This window comes from Callospermophilus lateralis, chromosome 17 (assembly GCF_048772815.1).
Source record: "Callospermophilus lateralis isolate mCalLat2 chromosome 17, mCalLat2.hap1, whole genome shotgun sequence".
In the NCBI taxonomy this organism is placed as follows: Eukaryota; Metazoa; Chordata; class Mammalia; order Rodentia; family Sciuridae; genus Callospermophilus; species Callospermophilus lateralis.
Genome location: NC_135321.1, coordinates 5,906,649 through 5,920,408, shown reverse-complemented (window position 1 = coordinate 5,920,408; position 13,760 = coordinate 5,906,649).

The following is a 13,760-nucleotide window of genomic DNA, read 5'->3' as shown; positions in this document are numbered from 1 at the left end:
TGATTAGGTTAGTAATTATCTGTGCCTCTCTAAGTATTGAGTTGTCTAAATTTGAAAATGTTGAACTTTTTGATCATGAACATGGCCAAAGGAGCATTTTATATTTGAGGAATATACTCAAATATATGAGGCATGATGTATAACTATAAGTAGACTAAAAAAGCAATTTTTCCAGATTGTTTATGCAGTTCTGGCTGATACTCATGGGTGCAGATTTTCAAAAGCAGGGATAAATATTTTCTCACATAAACAGTTGTCTGCCCGTGGTAAAAACCTGGCCTAAATTTTTTAAGAGTTATTTGTATCTTTGACTTAATATGACAATTTTTTTTTCCATATTGGACTTAATTTGTCTAGTAAGAATAGAAAAACCTCTCATTATTTAGTAAATTACTTGACTTACTCACAGGTCATGACCATCTCCCAAGAAAGGAGTCAGTTTTCTAAAAACAAATATAATTGTTCTGAGGCAAGTTAACCTCTAGTACAATGAATAGTCAATAAAGAGGCAGAGACAAACATTACCAATGGGTGTCCAGTCAATTAAATCATTTTGTGTTCTAGATCATCTCCACTCCTCCCCACCCCCAGGGATTGAACCCAGGGGGCTTAGCTACTGAGCTACATCCTCAGCCCTTTTCATTTTTTTATTTTGACACAGGGACTCTCTAATGTGCTTATGGCCTCAATAAGTTGCTGAGGCTGGCTTGAACTTGCGATCCTCCTGTTTCAGACTCCTGAGCCACTGGGATTACAGATGTGTGCCACTAGTCCCAGCTATATTATATTTTAAAATAGAAATCATCAGCCCCCACCCTAAAGTCAAATTTCTTTTCTCGGTAAGTTTTGAGCTCCTCCTATCAAGAGTTTGTGTCTGTTTCCTCCAGCCTGACTCCAGCTGCCCAGAGCTGGTTTAGAGGGACAGAGTACAGAACCCTTGCTGAGTCAGCTCCGAACCTAGGCCTCCAGCACGGAGTTCTTCCAGAAGGCAGAGGGCGTGCTTTAGTAGCTGTCACGGAAAAAAGTTGGTGAAAATCATGACTCTAAAGGCTGAATTTTTTGGTTGCTTCAAAAATTTGAAGTAGAACTTAATAAAATAAACAATGAACTCAGGATTTTAAATCTGAAAAGGAACATTTAGTGAAGAAATATAGAAATACTATGACAGCCCCAACAGAAACATTCCATCCTATAGTCATACAGTCATTCTGAAGAACAAACCCAAGTCTGATTATACGGGTTGGTGAATTACAATCCAATTTAGTGCATGATTTTGGGGTTTCTCGTGCTAACATTCTGACATTGACTTGGAGGAGGGCAGTCCTGAGAATGGGCAGGAGGCCACAGGAGCATAGCCTGAGAGCTTTAAAACCTCTGTCACAGCAAGTGGCCGCTTTCAGCCGCCTTTCCTGCTCTTCTTGAGGAACCTGTCATGGTCTATCTTAGGTGGCTGCTTTGCAGGTGACTTCTCCATAGCATTCCAAGGAGCTCTCCTGGCGTACTGACCAATCATTGTCCTTAAGGTCCAGAAGTACACAGCGTGTCATATTCAAAGTGTGACCTAGAAGGAAGGAGAATCATTATCAAAATAATTGAAATTTTGCCAATTGATAACCTGGAAATCCAAGGGCAATTGGATCTCCATGGGGTTAAATCCGAATGGTCTGGGTGTGATATTGGGCCAGACTGCAGCAATTGAGATAGAATTTCATGCATTAGCTGGAGAAGATGCTCCAAAAATGTCCTCAGCTGTTTTATGTAAACCTGCATCTGAGGTGCTCTATTTAGAGTGAAGTTGAGTTGCTAAATACTCTTGCCTAGTTCACATCAGAGGAAGATACTTTTAAAATGTAAGGGCTTGTTGAACACAATGGGGGTGCGGAAAACTCGTACAGTAGAGGCCAAATGGAGGAATACACCTGGTCTACCAGGAACCTGGTGGTCATAGCAACTACAACAGGAACTAGTACCAAGATAGTAATCAGAATGATCTGACATGTGTGTCTCTTTAATGTTAGCTACCTGAGCATGTCATTCAAGCCACCATTTAAGCTGAGTTTTACATAGTTTGACATAGTTATAAAGTTGAATGTAAAGAGCAGCACTTTATTTTCAAGCAAAACAGTATCTACTACCTTGGGTTAATGTAGTTCCTAAAAGCACACACAAAAAAATTGCACATGAAAGTAATTCAAATCACAAGTGTTCTTACCACATTCCTTCATTTTTTTTAAACTGCATATATCTTGCTTTGAAGGGGTTTCCCGATCATTAACTCATTAAAGAAGAAAATATTTAGGTTTGGTTTCGAATTATATGTGCAACATCATGACAGCATCCCAAGTGGATATCTCTGACTCTACAGTCCCTTCACAGCAGCCCTGAAAGAGAGTGATGAAGGAGAGTCCTCCTGTAGCCGGAACTTCTTGCAGTATACCTGGGCTGCCCAATTTATCTGCAGAACAAGATGAATAGAAAGTGGATCTGCACTGATTCATGCTCAAAGAAAAATGGTTTGGCTGAGTATACACTTGTAAAGCTGGGGATAAGGAAGTCTGGTGAGGGAGAATATGGATTAATGACTTTGAATGAGTCCAGAGTGAAAATAGGTCTGGGCTTGTGGAAATCTCAGTAATTAGCATCCTTAGTAGTGGCTAATAGTTACCAGGTAGATCTGTTTTGGGGATGTCATTCAGCCCATTTCCCTAACCACCCCAACCTTGCCAAATGGGCACCTCAGAGATCTTCCAGGCCACAGCTCCCATCAAAGGCCCAGAGACCTGCAAATATGGATTTGTTTAAAGGCCTCCACTTACCATGCTCTCCACAGACTCATCACCAGCAACTGCAGGATTATGGAAGCTGGGTGAAGCACTGCAACGACACCTGTCATTCAAGCAGGCACAGGTGCAGCTCACGCTGCAGCACTCCTGCATTTCAGTGTCTATGTGATGTCAGATGGAACAGGTATGACATCATAATAGCTTCCATCAAGATTTCAAAGGAGATCCTGGAAGGCTAGGAAAATATTTGTCAAGTTTGGGTCCCCCACAGGGAGCCCCAAAATGTAGTATGGAGCTGTGGTAGTGGAGCTGAAGTGAACACCCCAGAGAAGCCGGGCACCCTGCAACCTGCAACATCTACCAGAGAAAGCTGCAGACATGAGCATGAATGAGGCACCCCATAGAGCAGGGTACAGGGAGCAAAGCCATACGAGGAAGGGTCCCCCAGTCCCTGGGAGCAGCGTCCCCACCAGTGTGTGGCAGTATGTCAGATTTGGAGCTGAAAGGTTCAGTTCTGCCCTGTTGGGGTTTCATCTTACTTTGGTCCTACAATTCCAATCTCTCTATTCCTCTCTTTTAGAATGTTTATCCTGTGCCTACCTTACCATTATATTTTGGAAGTATATAACATTTTTGTTGTTGTTGTTATTTATTCTATTTATTTATTTATTTTACTTTAGAGTTATGTGAGGGCTCAGATCTGCCAAAAAAAAAATAATAATAATAATAATTTGCCTTGAGTCTCAGATGAGACTTTGGATGCTTGAATGGTGCTAAAATAGTTGAGATGTTGGGTCAATTGGGGATGAAATAAATGCATTTTTCATCATGAGAAAGACACTAATCTTGGGGATCCCAGGTCAGAATAATATGGTTTGAGTTCTGGCCATTTCCTCAAAGGCTCCTGTGTTGGAAGCTTGGTCCCTAGTGTGTTGATATGGAAACTGACGGAACCTTTGAGAAATAGGACCTCATGGGAGGGTGTGGGTCAATTAGGGGCCTGCACTCCATAGGGACTGATGTATTTCTTATGGGATCGTGGCTCATTACTGTGAGCCCTTCGCTTCCCATGTCAGCATGTCATCAGGCTCATAACACACGCCCCACCATGACAGTGCCATCCACTGTGAGGTCTCACCCTAGTCCAACCAATAGGCCACTCCCTATCTTGGAATTTCAGCCTCTGCAATAGTAAGATCAATAAGCTTCTTCTTTCATATGCAGTTAGTCTGCCTCAGGTATTTCTTTGTGGGAATGGAAGGTCAACTAATCCAAAGGAGTTTATGGGAAATCTCTACCTAATATGCTCAATTTTCTGTAAACTTAGCACTGCACTAAAAAATAAGGCCCATTTAGTTTAGAAATATACCATATAAGTCAAGATTCCCAGATGCAAATATTCACACTACATCTTGTCTTTCAACTCTAAAATTCTCTTGATTTGTATTACGCCGACATCATGGCAGGAAATGAAATTGTTATTTCAGTTTATTAATGTCCTCCTGGTTTAACTTGAAGACTTTTCTTTCTGATTGGCTTCACTCTTCACCTAAGTAGAGATTGCTCTGTATGTTCAAGAAACAGCATAAATAATGGAGGGGCAAAATGACTAGTGAATAATGATCCACAGATATTTCCATCTGTTAGCTTTTCATCACTGTATCAAAATACCTGAGAAAATCAACTAAACGGAGTCTCTAAGTTTCAGAAATTTCAGTCCATGGTCATTTGGCCTCATTTCTTTGGACCTTTGGCAAGGCAGAACACCATGGTGTGCAGGGGCCGTGGAGAAGAGCAGCTCACTTCATGATGGCTAGGAAGCAGAGAGAGAGAGTATGGGATGGGCCGAGGAGGAGATAAACCATTGCAGGTTTTGCTTCCATTTACCTACATCTTTCAACTAGGCCCTTTACCTGTTGTTTCCCAATCCAGTTATGAGCCCATCAGTGGACTAGTCCATTGATCCAATCAGAGCCCTCAGGATCCAGTTACTTCCCAAAACCCCCACCTCTGAACATTGAGGCATTGGGGACCAAGCCTTCAACACATGAACATTAGGGGAACATTCCAGATTCAAACTCTAGTACGGTCCCCTTGGGCTGCTATAACAACACTGCACAGACTAGGAGAATTATGTGCAATAAACATCTATTTCTCAGTTGCATTGGCAGGAATGTCCAAGATGGAGGCACTGAAAGACTCAGTGTGGGGTGAGGGCTGCTTTCTGGTTTATAGAGAGCACCTTCTTGCTGTGTCCTTGCATGTTAGAAGGGGAGGGTAAAGCTTTCTAGGGACTAGTTCAGGGACTAGTTTCATTGATGAGGGCTCATTGTTATGGTCTCCTGAAACCCCTCCCACTTGTAGAACCACTGTGGTGATCATGTTTAAACCTGGAGTTTGAGAAGACACAAACATTCAGGTGATGGCCTCAGGGAGTGATCAAAAAAGGTGGTCAGCTTTACTACAAAGAAAATTACAGGAGGGCCTGAGGTCAGCAAGTGTGTTATGTGATTCACATATGAAAGCTCAACCTCTGGTTGAATACTGGAGGACAAAGGAGCAGAGGTGGAAAGGGGAGTTGCAAGTGAACTCCGAGGGTCTATGTAAGAGATGACCACCACGTAGGTGGAGGGGCTGCAGCAGAGGTCTTGAACACAGGTCCGTGTGGGAAACAAAGTCACTGAAGACTGAGTAAGAGACTCCTCTGTAAAGATTCAAGGCCTGAGATTAATGCAATTTACTGACCTGCAACACTGCATCATAGCAGAGATTATTGAAATTACGACAGCAGACAGAAGGTAGACCACTGAAGTTTATAGGGTAATCTAATGGAGACATATACTTGTGGAGTATGAATAAACAAATAGAAAAAGAAGAAAAGAAAGCCTTAAAGAATCCTGTTTATAATTTCCCTAAGGCAATCATTGCTTTCACTGAGTAGAAGAAAAAACAAAACCAAAACGAGGATCAATACTCAATGTTTTTTTTTTTCTTTTTTCTTTTTACCCTGTAAATATATGTGTAAGTAAAAAAAATATGTTTAACTGCTGGTAATCGCAAAGCTGAGTGGAAATAAACTAACAAATCAGTGATTCTATTTTTCATATATCATATCCAAGACCTGGGTGGCCCCAGAGTTGGTGAAGCTGGCTTCTGTGCTGGCTTTTGTACTTGTGTTTAATTTTCTATGACTACAGACAAGTTGCTACATCTCCAGGTTTATGTGTGCATTATTACATGGAAAGGGGGAAAGAAAATGATATCTCTTTGCCTCAGGAAAAAAAAAAGGTTATGGAAACCTTCAGAGAACACATTATATCTCATTGAACAACCACAACAACAAAGAGTGACATATTGTCTACCCTGAAGCTAATAAGACTTGAAAACCTTAAAATTAAATTTTTTATTTTCTGTAATGAATAAAAACAGAGGGAAAAACAACACCCTTATGTTGAGTAAGCCAGCACACTATGTCTTGGTACTTGTGTCTCTGTCCATCTGTCTTTCTCAAACACATACACATACACACACACACACACACACACACACAAATATACAAACTAATTTGTATATTTTATTAATTTTAATCCTATTTTGTTTAATATATTACTTTTCCATTACTTATAACAGTTAGCTATATCAAAGGATAAACTTTGAGTCTTTTAGTATAACTTTGAGAAAAAAAATTAAATGAAAATATACAATTATATAAACAATAAATGGCATGAGATACTTGTAATCTCAAGACTATTCATTACTTCCTTCTAACCTATTGATATTTTATTTACTTCCATCAATGAATAAAAGCAAAGTGCTTTTCAACTGTGCTTCTTGGGAGCCACCTGCATGTTCTTCATCATAGAAATGTCTGGTCCATAAAAGAGGGTCTTATTGTTATAGAGAGATGAAACATGATGGTAAGTCATCCTTTCTCATTTGGCTGAGAGAGGACAGGTAACATTCCCTTGCAAAACACAAGCACTCCATTTCACCATATTAGAGGCACTTACAACTGACTGATCCATAGCAATTTTGAAATGTAAATTGGCACCCGTTTCTAGAAATCTGTGTTTGGGCTGTAGATGATGGTCATTTTAAAGTGCCTAGTTTCTGCCTTTGAGAGAGGATTTGATCAACGGGTCATCAACGGGTCATGGTTGCTAGCTGGTAATGGCTCCAGAGGTCAGGGCTGCTACCAAACCTTCTCTATAAAAAGGCCAACCAGTGTTTGGGGCTTTGTAGAAGCATGCACCTTTCACCATTTTTCCTATTGTATATTTTGATAACTTGTTCAAAAATTGGCCTCTTTACAGATTTTGACATTGCTCTCTGAAATCTTGGCATGGGCCTATAGCCACCCTTCTTTTTCTCTTATCCATCTTAGCTCTTGACTAAATAATTCAGCTTGCTTTTCGCCATAAAAATATTGGACAGTTTTTTATTATTTTTTTTATTTTGTTGTTGTTCCATTCTGAAATGTTTCACTCTGTTTTATTCCAATTTGGTAGTATGCTTTCTAATACAACAAACGAAAACCATTTTAAGCCTTTCATGAGTCTGGTTTGGAGTCTCTCCACACTTCATGCCTTCAACAACACTTCCATAATTCTTTTTAAGACACACAGGCTTGTAGCCACTTCTGCTATGCCTGGTCCTGGAAGATAAGACCCTAAAGATCTGAGCAATCCTTTTGCTAGATGAGAAGGTCATCCAGGGGATGCTTAAATCTTGTACAAATCTTAGGAAAGAATCTTTGAGCTGTATACCTCACTTTTTATTTGATCTATACAGCAAGGTTATATTTTACTTTGAGAATCTTTTACTGGTAGAGAGATTGAAGATGAGAAAGAGGGATTTTTTTTTCATCCACCAACTGAAGAATTTTCATCACTTTATGTTACTTCTATATTTGGCTTGCAAATAGAACAGCTTTATTTCAGTTCATGGCTCTCTTCCTCCTTTACCTTATTATATAGAGCTACACTAAGCAATAATCAATTTCAACATTTACCAGGAAAAAACCACAGACAAATGGAAAAGTACATTACTCTTTGCAAGTTGCTGGAAGGAACAATTGGGTCAGTCCTACTGCTGTTAGATAATAGGGAGCACCTTTGTATTCTTACTTGCAGAAACTATTTTCTTACTCTTTTACCAGGCTTTGCAAATGGATTATTCGCTCCTTCTCCTGCCTCCCACTCTGGTGCTACATGATTTTGCCTGGACCTGTGGCCAAATATCACAGGGTTTGGGTTTTCTCGTGTGCATGCTCATGTGGCCACAACTTCATTAAATAAAAAAGATAAATAAGAAAACTTATCTAGTATGTAGGATTGCTACATAGATTTGGGTGAAGGTGGTGGTTCTGATTTTGTCAAGGCTTGGCTATGGCCAGCTGACCGAGTCAATTTCTGCAGAACTCGAGCATGGCCTCAGTGAGATGACCAAGACCATCCACACTATCTTTCCATGGGTTCTTCCATCCCCCAGAGTGTTACCCCTGGTATTCTCACAGCACATGCAGAGCTCCCAGACGGAGGGCCTTTCTGTGCATGGCCTCCTAGGATGAAGCTTAAAGGGCACAAGTTCAATTCAAATCAGCTCAATGGCCAAAGAAACTTCAATGACCAGTTTTTATATAAGTTATAGAAAAAAAACGCTTCACCCTTCAGTGTGAATTCTCAATATATGAAGATACTTTAATCATTTTCCAAACTTTCTCGATACAGTTTAAAAGTATAAGAATATTTTCTGTATCTCAGCATTTCTGCATGTTACTAAACTTTTGCTCCATATGCATCACATGTCGCCTCTTTATTCATGTCAGTAGCAGATTTCCTTTCCTCCACCTCCAGTCTTCCATTCACCTTAGAGTTTGGTAATTATTTGTCTTATCTTTTTAAAATTAGCTGTATATTGTATTTTTTGTGTCAGTTTGCTTTCTATGTACACCAAAGCTTTGCAAAATTTAGTGGGTTTAAACCATAATCTATTTACAGCTAGAGCTCAACAGATCTCTAATTCTGGCCATTTTAACCCAAGCAGGTTTCAGTTTTCAATTGACCTCTAAAAGTACCTGAGGTCAGGCGGAGGCCAGGAACAGTTGTCTGTTTCTGGACACATGTGGGCCATTATTGGATGATAATGTGGTGCTTAACGATTTAAAAGGTTATATTGCATTTGGATGGATATTCATCAACAGTGAGAATGCCACCTAGCTTAAATAGAGATTTAGTCGCTCATTTCAATCAAACCACATACTTCTTCAAATTCAAAATGCAAATTTCCACAAATTTTTAATATAATACCAATAAAGTAATTGTCCCTCTACTACAGTCTTATAATCTTTGTAGATGAGATGTATTACACATGTTGCTCACATTGTTACCCTGGCGTTTTTATGTATAATTTGTCCTCTGTACCAAGAACATGATCATAAGTAGGCACTGAATGGCTTCTATTCTAGCATTAAATAGATGGACACGGTGGCTTGCTTAATAAATGCTCACTTGATCGAACTGATACATATCAAGTTGTATCAAATCAACCTGACAGGCTTTTAAAATAGGAATGCTTAATGTAAATCGTGGACTCCTTCAAAGTTTGCTAAATTAGTAAGATAGGACAATTTTTATTTCTCGTTGAATACTCCATTTTTATTGCTAAACCACATTACACATTATTTACTGCTGTCTTCTAAGTACAAAGTTTAAGAGAAACGGTCACTTTGGTAGAGAGGCATTCTAAGATGCATTGGATTTTAAACACTAAGTGAAGGCAATAGCCATACAGGGCAGCCTGGGCTTCCTCTCCACTTTCACACTTCCCTGAGTATTGAAGTTAACTTAATGGAGACAAGACTAGTTCACCTGGAACATGAGAGCATTTCTGGAAGACAGGAAACAAATAAAAGCTGTGGTAATGCAAAGTCAACTGTAGAACTGGACAATAAATAATCACAATAACCATAATAATCATAAGAATGCCGTATACTTTTATCTTTATACTACATCTTTCATAATCCCAGCATCAGTTTTACCAATGAATATTATGGACAATGTGGGTGCGACCTTGACCTGGTCTGATAATCACCTCTACTTCTGATGACTCAGACATTTTTCTAATGAAATATCTTTATTTTTCTTTGCAGTTGCAAACAGCTGTACATTTTCCTACCCCTTTTTACTATACTTTAATGATCTGTTAATTTTCAATTATTTAAAGTAATACAAAATAATGCCAATTAAACCTTTTAATGCAGATGAATTTTTATTAAATCTTGTAATCTGAAAAAACAAAATTTTTACAATATTTATGTAATTGTGGGTCTTGGTGCAATAAATTATGTTCATAATTGTATAATTTATGAATAGTACACATAGCTCTAGAAAAAAATTATTAGGAATAATTCATTGGCCTTGTATAACTATACACAACTTTTTAATAATAACATGACATAGATTAAATGATAGGAATAATCAGTATTATTTGGTAATCTGTTATAGAAATTATGCAATATTTGAAACTGTATGTGATTTTTATAACCAAAATTAACCATCTGTAGATACTGAAGGAATTTTATAAATCCAATTTACAGTTATTATAATTATTCATCAAAGAATGGTATTAGAGAACATATGTGTTATTCACGTCTTATGTTTCAGCATTGCTGTGTTACTGATCATCGGTTTTTAATCCTATTAGGTCTCGTAACAATATCACATTGACTTCCTAGGGCTGCCATAACAAAGGGGACACATTGGTTGGCTTAAAGGACAGAAGTGCATTTCCTCCCAGTTCTGGAGGTTAACAGCTGACACTGGTGTGTCATTCCACAGGCCTTCTGCCACCTCTGGGGGGCCCACTCCACACCTTTCTCTTGACGTCTGTTTTTGGCAGAATTTGGGAAGCCTTGACTCATGGAAAGGGCACCTTGAGCTCTATCTTGGTGGTGGCCTTGGGTTCCCCAAGAGTGCTGCCCTGGTGGTGGTTGTTGAAGGAAATCAGTTGTTTGGGATTCGGGTCCAGATTATACCAGCATAGGGTCTTCATAACTGATCCCATCTGCATCACAACAGCCCTAAGCCCAAAGAACATCACCTTCTCTGATTCAGAGCCTAGGATTGCTACATAGTTTTGGTCAGGATCAAAGGGCACAATCCACCTAAAATAAATTTTGGGATCCATCATATCTGCATTTTGTTAGCTTTATTGAGATAAAAATAAATAAACAAATAAGGTTTGTTTATATTCATATGTATAATGTGTTTATTGTGTGTGTAAAACTATATACATATACATAAATATACACATACATATATACATACATATATATATGTATGTGTGCATATATATGTATGTATGTGTACATATTATATATAATATATATATATATATTATATAAATATATATATCCTGCAACCAAATGAATGACCACACCTAGTTACCATTGTGTGTGTGATGAACTAATCATCTACTCCTTGAACAAATTTTGAGCAAACTCTATGTCATTGTTAACTACAGTCATTATGCTGTACTTTAGACTTCAGAATTTATAATTAAAGGTTTGTACTCTTTGGCTGATATCTCCCATTTTCACCACACTTCAGCCCAGGAAAACCACTGCTATAATCAGTACTTTTGAGTTCAACTTTCCAGAATGCCTAATTACTAGCCACATGATTTTTGAGACTTAGCTTCTCTAAGTATGTGTCCATATCGGTATGTGTTCCACAATTATTAATCATGATGATGATGATGATGATGACCAGGACCATGAAACAGCATGCCTTTCAGCCTCTTTTCAAGGTACCTTTACACACAGACTGAACTTCAAAACTACTTTTTGCAAAAGTAGAGGATGGAGCTGGGTGTGGTGGAACAAGTCTGTAATCCCAGCGGCTCAGTAGGCTGAGGAAGGAAGATTACAAGTTCAAAGACAGCCTCAATACTTAGCAAGGCCCTAAGCAACTTAGCAAGACTCTCTTCATTTAAAAAGAAAGTTAAGAAAAAAGGGGCTGGGAATGTGTCTCAGTAATTGAGTGCCTCTGGGTCTAATCCAATCTCTAATACAAAAAAAAAAAATTGAAAATGATTTAATTTATAATTTTGCAGTTCTTCTCGGTATGTAGTATTTTATTCACTGGTCAAGTCTTTCAATTATAGGCCCTGGGTGGCCGCTCCTTTGGCTTGTCAAATCATAGTGTTTTTCTACACACTCTCTAAATAATCCATTCTATATGATTTCTCCTACACAGGTGATGTCTGACCTTTCAGTAACAGTCTGACATGTTGTACACTAATTAATAATTTTTTTAAGACAAGTTTGTGGATGCTCTTTCTTATATAAAAAGATAATCCATAAAGCATTACCTATATTTGTGGGTAGGAAAGTTTACTTTTCAAATAACTGTAACACAGTTAATATTTTTTTAAAATTGATAATCCTATTTTGCACATCTCCCCAAACAATACATTTTAAAATCAATATTCTTATGATTACAATATTGGTAAGAAATGACAATATAAAATTATGTTGAAATAATAAAGTCTTCAAATGCAGTCAGGTCATTTTAAAGTAAACTAAACAAGTGTGTTACTTCTCATGTAATTAAAATAATTTTTGTCAACAGCTGTCATATCTATGTCACACATATGTCAATATAACATCACAATTTTCATTATGAATCATCAGTTAGACCTTGTGGAGAACTTTCATATCAATAACCAAGTAACCATATTTAGGCATATAAAAATACACATAAAGCCCTCATAGAAAATTGTGAAATAAATGTGTATCTTCCTATTGTTTAACATTTTAACAAAAATTATAACAGGAAATGAGGTGGGGTTATTTGGGGAATGGGCAAGGGATGAATACATCTCTGAAGTCTATAATTTCTCCAGGTATGTGACTAAATAATAAAATTATTATAAAGGATTCTAGTTGTCAAGCATACACAAATTAGTGGTACAAAGAAAAATAACTGCATTTTTTAGTGAACTTGCTTTTATAGATAATATTTCTTACAAAGTAGCCCATTATAAGTAATAAATATGCACACAATGAAAGCAACATTTTGGAAATTGTTCTTTTGTACTAAATTATGATATTGTTAATTGCTGAATTTAAATAATATTTCAAGACACTTTGGTCAGATCACAAATGTTTCTGAAATTACCCACATTCAAAGTAGTGCTGTCAAATTGATTCTTGGACAGAAACCTCTATATACAGAATTTAGAAGGTATATGAAAATTTTGAATTCTGTATCTGTTTTGATTTCCTTTTTTGTTGGTGCTTTTCTGTTGTTCTATGTAGAAATACATATGTTTTCCTGTTCCTTTCCATGTTGTAGAATTTTGAATTGTATCTTGAGCCCCATGAATACAATATTCTGGAGCTAGGGATAAGCCAGACATGAGTGGGTGGTGATTGCTTTTCCTCAGGAAGCCAGCAGGAATTTAAACTGGTATTAATAAACAATAATTGCTCAAAAAATAGTATGGAATAGATCAACCACAATCTATGAATATTTGTTTAATTAAACAATATTTTTATAAAGAGAGAGAGAGAGAGAGAATTTTTTTAATATTTATTTTTTAGTATTCAGCGGACACAACACCTTTGTTTGTATGTGTTGTGGAGGATTGAACCCGGGCTGCACGCATGCCAGGTGAGTGCGCTACTGCTTGAGCCACATCTCCAGCCCCTAAACAATAATTTTAAATATTCAAATATATTCTTACAAAATAAGTAAAAAATATCTAAGTCTAAATATATTTTCCCATTAATTCTAAAGACTTGTCAGCATTTTTGAAACAGAGAGACCCTCAATTTCTTTCTTATAAACATTCATCCTCATATTACAGCATGATTTTATCCCTCTAATATTTACAGACCAGACATGTATGTGCACAGGAAAAATAGTTTACATTGTGCTTAATTTAATCTGCTAATGAGGAAACTAGGCATCG